Here is a 9,436-nt window from a genome sequence, read left to right on the forward strand (position 1 = left end):
GGTGAAATCAGGTAGCGTTGGCTTTGCCATCATCCAATCACGTCTGATTTCCCGCGGCCAATTCACCTGCTGTTTGTCATTGCAATTGTATCAGTTGTGCGGCAGTCTGGAGTGCTTTGCTAATCTCACTGATGGCAGATCTGTCGTGAGTAAGCGCTGCCGTCCTAGTTGCCAAGCTGATGAATTTTGCCCCACAATTCTCTGTTTGATGTAGAGTGAGGACGATCTGCCATGTTGCAGAAAGTATGAAAATCCTGGCAATCCCATTTTATACCTCTTGTCATAATCCTCCAGTTTTTAATACTCTCATCCTTCTGTTTATGAAATTCATCTCGCAGCTCTCACACTTCCTGCTCTCTTCTCTTCACGGATGATGGTATTGACAATTTCTATGTGTCTTCCACATCAGACACATCTGCCAAAATAATTAAACATTTAGTGGAGCAGACTCTAAATAAAGCATAAACAGCAATGTTCTCCAAGCAAAACTAAGCATAATGACAGATAGGGAGTCTTCTGGCTTTGAAGAGCGCAAATAAACTATTGCCGTGTTTTAATGGTTCTTGCTGTAAGGAAGGCATCTCTATTACTGCTGCTCATACTTGGATTTAAACAAACACCTCAACTTTAGCTTAACTTGAGAATCATACTAATCAGGCAGTTTTTATGAGAAGAAGGATGCTACTGCATTCATGAATGATACATTCTGAATTATGATTTACACCTGATGGCAGATGGCTGAACAGAATTTATATCAATATGAATATCAGTTAAGCAAATATCTAGTATCTGATTAAAACACTTTGAACACCTTACAAACCATGTAACGTGTTGAAACACTGAGAACACCAGTGCTGGATAGTAAGTGATTACATGTAATCTAGATTACATAATGAGATCACAAAAATGAAGTACTTGTAATTAGGTTGTCTTGAGAAAGCCAATTTACTGATCTATTATTTAAGAAGAACTGGTTTTAGCTGGATTAACATAGAAACATGTTAAAATAATGCTAGTAACTGTGAGAAGTGCTAATCATGCTAGAATCATTCTTGTAACTTACTAATCATGCTAACAACATGATAGTATCATGCTTATTGTGTGAGAAACATGCTGGCAATATGCTAGTAACTTGTTAATCATGCTAACAACATGCTAGTAATTTACCAGTCATGTTAGAATAATTCTAGTAACTTGTTAATCATGCTAACAGCATTATAGTAATATGCTAATCATGCTAGAATTATGTTAGTAACTTGCCAATCATGTTAACAACATGTTAATCACGCTTAAAACACGTTAACAACTTGTTAGTAACTTGCTAATCATGCTAGAATCATGCTAATAACGTGATAATCATGCAGGAAACATGCTAACAACATGCTAGTAACATGCTGATCATGCTAGAAACATGCTAACAACACGCTAGTTACCTGCTAATCTTACTAGAATCATGCCAGTAACTTGCTAATCATGTTAACAACATGTTAATCATGCTTAAAACACATTAACAATGTGTTAGTAACTTGCTAATCATGCTAGAATTATGCTAATAACGTGATAATCATGCAGAAAACATGCTAACAACGTGCTAGTAACATGTTAATCATGCTAGAGACATGCTAACAAACTAGTAACTTGTTAATGCTTGAATCATGCTAGTAACTTGCTAATCATGTTAGAATCATTAGTAACTTGTTAATCATGTAAACAACATGATAGTAACATGCTAATCATGCTAGAAACATGTTAACAACACGCTAGTTACCTGCTAATCATACTAGAATCATGCTAGTAACTTGCTAATCATGCTAACAACATGCTAATAACATGCTAATCATGCTTGAAACACATTAACAACTTGCTAGTAACTTGCTATTCATCCTAACAACATGCTAGTAACATACTAATCATGCTAACAACACACTAGTAACTTGCTAATCATGTTAGAATCATTTAATTAACTTGGTAATCATGCTAACAACATGATAACAACATGTTAATCATGCTAGAAACATGTTATTAACATGTTAGTAACTTGCTAATAATGTTAACAACATGACAGTATCATGCTAATCATGGTAGAAACATGTTAATCATGTTAGAATCATTTAATTAACTTGGTAATCATGCTAACAAAATGCTAGTAAACATAATCATTCACAACATGAAACATGAAACACGTTAACAACTAGTAACTTGCTAGTTACCTAACAAATCATACTAGAATCATGCTAACAACACTAGTAACTTGCTAATCATGTTAGAACATTTAACATGATAGCAACATGATAATCATGCTAATCATGTTAGAAACATATTAACAACACGCTAGTTACCTGTATCTAATCATACTAGAATCATGTTAGAATCATTTAACTTGTTAATCATGCTAACAACATGCTAATAACATGCTAATCATGCTTGAAACACGTTAACAACTTAACAACTTGCTATTCAGTAACTTGTAACATATAATCATGCTAACAACATGCTAATATGTTAGAATCATTTAATTAACTTGGTAATCACTAATCATGCATGCTAGAAACAACACACTAGTAACTTGCTAATCATGTTAGAATCATTTAATTAACTTGGTAATCATGCTAACAACATGATAGCATCATGCTAATCATGTTAGAAACATGTTATTAACATGTTACTAACTTGCTAATAATCTTAACAACATGACAGTATCATGCTAATCATGGTAGAAACATGTTAATCATGTTAGTAACATGGTAATCATGCAAAAACATGCTAGCGACATGCTTATTCATCTTAAATTGTGCTAGTGACGTTGATTCACCTTAAATTATGCTAGCAACATGGCTAAACCATGCTATACTGATTCATCTTAGAAACGTGTGTGTGTTCCCACTCTGTTCCAAACTCCAATTTTAACAAATAAATTCAAACATTAAGCTTTTCAAAGTTATTTCAAACTTTCAGACAAGGCTTTCTCAAGTCAACTTCAAAGTTTGTTCGTGAACTTTACTCATCTAGTTATATTATATTATAATGTATAGCAGCCTATGAAAACAGCTGGTAATAAGGTATCCATGTATATATCATCATCATTTGATAACCTGCTAAAAACACTTTCAACTGTGTAGTAACATGCTAACACTCACAACATCTTTGTAATCATTAAATTATCATCCTAAAACACATTAGCAAGCACATAACAACATGCTTAACAATCAAAACATAATAGCAGTCATTTCATAATGTGCTAAAATCTCTTGGAGCATCTTAGCAATCATAAAATAACATCTTAAAAACACTCATCGCTGATTAGCAAATCCAGCAACATGCTAACAATCAGAACAGAATAGCAGTCAGTTAGTAATATGCTAAAAACACTCCGACCGCATTAGCAAACGGTGATGGCGTGTTTTGCGCTGTGGTTAGTTTACCATAAAAATCCAGTTAATCTTGCTGTGAAATCAAATTACGTTTCTATTAATGGACCAGTGGTTATTTTCGCACACACTTAGCGCATTTCCCCCAGCACACGAATAGGTTTATTTTATTTTTTCTTTTAATTAGCAATTAATCCCTGTTTGGGAAGATTTGAGACGGTTTGTATGTGCTTCCTCTCTCTGTGGAGCCAGATCCAGCTAAAAAACAGTTTGTTTTTGGAGACGGTGGAAGCCATGCATCTGCAAACAATCTGTTTGTGTGTCTGTTTTGAACCCGTATCTGCCTCTGCTCCTCTGGATGTTGTTTTATTGAATGAGGCCATAATACAAGTTGGACATCCTGCGAGGATGAAAGAGACGGGAATTACAGGGCAGAAGGGAAGGACACCTGGGGTTGTGCCTGTGAGGAATAACCACTGGATGCAGCTGGCAGCACACAGCCAGCTGGGGCCCGATAGCTCAGGCCAGCGGCCCCGCAGGAGCGTGTCCGAATCCGCTTTGAAATACTCTCGCAGAATGGCCCACTGTGAGAAATGCCACACAACAAGTGGAGCTCCAGAGCAAGAAGGGTCAGAGAGCGGATCCCTAGAGCAAAGCGGCTGATGGACATGTCGAGGAGGAGGGCGGCAGCGCTCGAATGAAAGACAATTATGACTACAGGAAGAAAGAAGTCTTTATTCAGATGCAGCCTGGAGCAAAAGGACTGAATTTACATTTTGAAAAGTGATTTGAAAGGATTTCCAACTCATGACTGAAATAACACTTTACGTCACACGATTAAAACGACTGAGTTGAATCTTCCGCATTTTCGTCAGACCCAGGCCAGGGACTCAACTAATGAATATACATCGTTTACACTTCAAGATAATGCTAATGAGAGCTCCCTTTTTAGTGCGTAATTAACTTGCGTGCAGCATGCTCTTATTTGCACACATTTGTTACACTTCAGTGCATTAACACAAATCCGTGTGCTCATATTTCCTTGAAAAACAACAACGAAAAAAATAAGCAGAACTTCGTCCTTTATCAGCAGTGTCATAAATAGAGTCCGGTCCTCCGGGGATTCTTGTAAAGGAGTAAGAATTGTCTGGGCGCCATGAGTTTTTGCATCTATAAAGTAGTGGTTCGTGCCATTTTGAAAGCAGTTCTATTAGTGTTTTGGTTCTTTACAGAAGGTTTTAAATATGGAATCCTGATAATTCACCTCGTTCAGCTGGAAGAACCAACACACTGTGGATGGTGAAGACATCTAGTAATTTAAGTATTTTGAAATAATATTAAAATATATTTAAAAGAAGATGAGCAATCACTGTTTAGTACACGAATATTATGATACCATCACCGCCAGACATTTAATCAATGTGTATTCATTTTTAATCAGATTTTTCTTAAATATACAGTTAAAAATATATCACCTAAAGCTTTTTGTCAATGCACCTTTTTCATCTGGAGGTGCACATTTAGATGAAATTTAGATTAAATTAATGTCTGTTCCACACTCAAACCCATAATATGGATTCAAAAGATTTAGATTTGGTCTTTTAAATCTTTTAACAATGCAACTTCATGTTTCTTTTTAGGTTGTGTTTTCAAACTCTCAGTATTTGTACTTTTAATTTTCTTGTAGTTTTCATGAATATGTTGGTTAAAGTAGTAACAATATACACTGCCATTCAAAAGTCTGAGATTTGTTATGTGTTTAAAAAAAGTCTCTTATGCTCATAGAGAGAATAATATTGTGAAATATAATTACAATTTAAAATAACAGCTTTTTATTTTAATATACTTTAATTTATTCCTGTGATCAAAGCTGAATTTTCAGCATCATTACTGCAGTCTTCAGTGTCATGATTCCTCAGAAATCATTCTAATATGCTGATTTTTTAATTAATGTTGGAAACATTTTTTGTTGATTATTATTTTTTTGGAACCTACTTGTAAAATCAATTCAACACATCTTCTGCTAAAAGTAATAATTTCTCAAAAAAAAAAAAAAATGAACTGACTCCAAACTTTTTAATGGTAGTGTATATTGAAAAATCAATTTAATTAAAAGGAAAAATAAGTGTTCATACCACACTAATAGATACTTGTTCTTGTTTTAAGCATAAACTTACGACTGCATATCTTCGCTTTGCATCTCACATAAATGTGTCTTGATTTAAAGATGTTTACATACATGACCTTAGACCACAAAACCAGTCATAAGGGTCAAATTTTGAAGATTTTGAGATTTATACATCTAAAAAAGCTGAATAAATAAGATTTCCATTGATGTATGGTTAGTTAGAATAAGACAATATTTGGCTAAGATACAACTATTTGAAAATCTGGAATCTGAGGCTTCAAAAAAATCTAAATATTGAGAAAATTGCCTTTAAAGTTGTCCAAAGAAAGTTCTTAGCAATGCATATTACTAATCAAAGTTTTGATATATTTACAGTAGGAAATTTGTAAAGTATCTTAATGGAACATGATCTTTACTTAATATACAGATTTTTGGCATAAAAGAAAAATCAATCATTTTGACCCATACAATGTATTTTTGGCTATTGCTACAAATATGCCCATGCTACTTAAGATTGGTTTTGTGGTCCAGCATCACACATTTGTATTAGAAAACAATGCAAAAAGAAAAAAAAAATAATGCTCTGACTTTAAGACATTCTGCTCTGATTTAATACCTTAATACATATAAGGCACATGTATTCAAGATTAGCCAGTTCATTCATTAATAGTTTTTGTTTTAAGATGAGACCTCTGTGTCCCGCCACTTGGTGAGATGAGCTTACTTAGCCTTACTGTAGTTTGGTTCGTACATATGTACATGTTTATGCAGACGCTGCACAATGAAAAACTAATTAGCAAGCTGCATTGCTCGGAACCGTTTCTCAAGTTGAAGTATGAAGCACATGGAAACCATCAGCAGCGAGCTGTCCAAATCTGTTAGCGCTGTGAAAGCCATGAGCGCCCAGGAGGGAGATTGTAAACCAGAGTGACTGACTGCTCCTGTCCCGTAGAGCTGATGGAAAGCTCATTTGCACAACTACCCGGACTCCGCTGACATAAACACTGAGACTAGCACCGCAGAATTGGGCCATGAACGTCTCGCGATTGAGACGCTGTTTCACGTTTCGTTTTGAATGGCTTAATTTTCTTGAAGGTTTAACAAACCATTCCTGAAATGTTCTTACAATGGCGAGCGTTCGTCAAAAACGTCCCAGCTGGGGGACGGTTTCACGGTTCACAGAAGGTACGTGGCTTTTTTAGAGCAAAATGTTTTATTAATTCAAGCAGATTCAGACTCTAATGGATATAGGCATCACACTGTTCTCTTTTTCTTTACGTCTGAATAGAGACCCGTGGAGGTTAGGAAGTGATTGTGTTCCATTTGCAGCATTTTGGTACACAGCGAGGGTTTTTTTAGCACAGTAAATGGATTGTTGGTTTCCCTCTCATTCATTATTCTGTTCTCTCAACAGTGGCTTGAGACCTTTGGAATATGTTGACATTTGCAGAAGTTGTCCAACCCTATCCAATTTTGAATCCCAGACAATCAAAATAAAGCCGTGTTTTTCCAGAAGAACTGAAGTGTGCCCGCACAGATGATTTCATCCACACATAGCTGTCCCAACGAGACTCGTGAAGTGTGAAAAGGCGCTGGTCATTCAGTGGTTCATCGTCTTATCTTGCTTTCTAATTCATTACAACAGGTTCCTTGTTAAATGAAGCTAATCTTTTTTTCCCCGCTTGGCATTTTGAAGTCTGGTGATGTAAAAGGAGGAACACTGAACAATTATGTTTAACTGATTCTGGGAGTCTATTTAGTAGGTCGGCGAGATATTCCACAGAGATAAGATATAACTCCCTTCTTGTCCTCGGGCGAGCCATTTACTGGGTTTTATGTCGCACAAAAGGTCATTCATGAAGCAATCATTTCAGAAATGTGTGGCCCACCGCGGAATTAACACGGAGGTCCGACACGACAATTCTGTGATTCTGATTTTGACTTCCTGTTCGGAAGATGTGAATGAATCAATGGAAATGCCATGAGCGCCTCAGCAGATGTCACTCTTGACTGACGAACAATAAGCTGATGTTAGCAACGTGAAGGAATAGTGAAATTTACTCACCCTCAGGCCATCTACGATGTAGATGAGTTTGCTTCTTAATCAGATTTGCAGAAATGTAGCATTCCATTACTTGCTCACCACTGGATCCTCTGCAGTGAATGGGTGCCGTCAGAATGAGAGTCCAAACAGCTGATAAAAATATAATCCACACCACTCCAGTCCATCAGTTAACATCTTGAGAAGCTGAAAGATGCATGTTTGTAAGAAACAAATCCATCATTAAGATGTTTTTAACTAGTCCATGATCCATGATAACGCTTCCTCCAGTGAAAAAGTGGTCTGGCCTGAATCAAGAGAGAAATCTGCACAGATTTACAAGACAAAACGGCTCTAAACAAATATGTGGCTGGATTTTGATGTAAAGAGACAACATGAGACTTTTTGCTGGAGGAACTGTTATTATGCTTTCTAGACTATTTTAACTTTAAACATCCTAATGATGGATTTGTTTATAATAAACATGCATCTTTTGGCTTCCCAAGATGTTAATTAACCCTTTAACGCATTAGTGTTACTAGATGGTTGTTTACTGGTCCAAGTCTATTCCAAGCTGTTTTTGGATATAGTTAGGGCCAGAGCACCGAGGTGCAAGGAACCTTTTGGAATTGCTCACATTCTTCTTCTCCAAAATGAATCGCATTTTTGAAGGCCTAAGCATGCTTGAAAACTCATGAAACTTTGCACACATGCCAAAAGTCGTGAATATGGGTTTCAAAAGTGGGCATGACAAAATGGCTCAATAGCGCCAGCTGTAAAATTTCAACAAAATGCCCCTCAAACTATGTTTCACGTAAATGTACGGAATTTGGTAGACACATAACACAGCAATACCTACAAAACAGCAACAGGAAGTCTTTTTTTTTTTTAATTCTATCAGCAAGCTTTGTGTAGTTTTTGCCATTTTCAGATGTATTTAAACGAACTCCTCCTAGAGATTTAAACAGATCAACACCAAATTTGGTCAGTCTAATCTAAAGCCCTTTGTAATGTTGAATTGGGAAGATCTAGAGTTTTTGTTAAAGGGCTTTGTTTTGTCAAAACTTCTATGTTTTGCCATGAAAAAGAAAGCTGTTATAATTCAGGCATACAATGTCTGATCTGCACCAAAATTCACATGTTTGATAAAAGTCCTGTGCTGAACTTATGCCCATGCCAATATTCAGTTATAGCTATAGCGCCACCTAGAGATTTCATGACATCAACATTATATTTGGTCAGTCTACTCCACTGGAATGTTAAATTGTGAAGATCTTGAGTTGTGGGCTGACAAAGTTCGATGTTTCACCATGAAAAACGTTGTTGTAACTCAACCATACAATGTCCGATCTGCCCCAAACTTTACACTATTGATAAGAGTCTTAACCTGAACACATCTAAAGGCCAACATTCAGTTGTAATCATAGCGCCACCTGTTGGCAACATCATGCTTTGCACTTACTCAAAAGTGCTGGCCTGAACACATCTACATGACAATCTCCAGTTATAGTCAAAGCACCACTACCTAGTAGCAGGAAGTTTGGCACATATATGACTTATATGTTTGGAATATGACTTTGACATATGACTTTGACATATTCTTTCTATATTTACCACTTTGAATGCAGATTCACGAACAGCTAGCGCCAGCACAAACCCTATGGTGGCTTAAAAAACTACTGTCAGGATTTACCAAAGGCATGTAATATGCATATGCACGTGTAGGAGTTTCTCTTTCAGATGCAACATTTATGGGAGCCGAGCACAACATGATTTACTAAGATTTGCGCTAGTCAATTTACTGGTATTTGCAGCATTATTCAATGCTGCTCTTGGTGGATCGTGTTGGTCATTATGGAAATGATCGGGCTGCATCTGTATTCTTTAATATGCACATTG

The sequence above is a fragment of the Labeo rohita genome, chromosome 14 (genome assembly GCF_022985175.1).
Source record: "Labeo rohita strain BAU-BD-2019 chromosome 14, IGBB_LRoh.1.0, whole genome shotgun sequence".
NCBI lineage: Eukaryota > Metazoa > Chordata > Actinopteri > Cypriniformes > Cyprinidae > Labeo > Labeo rohita.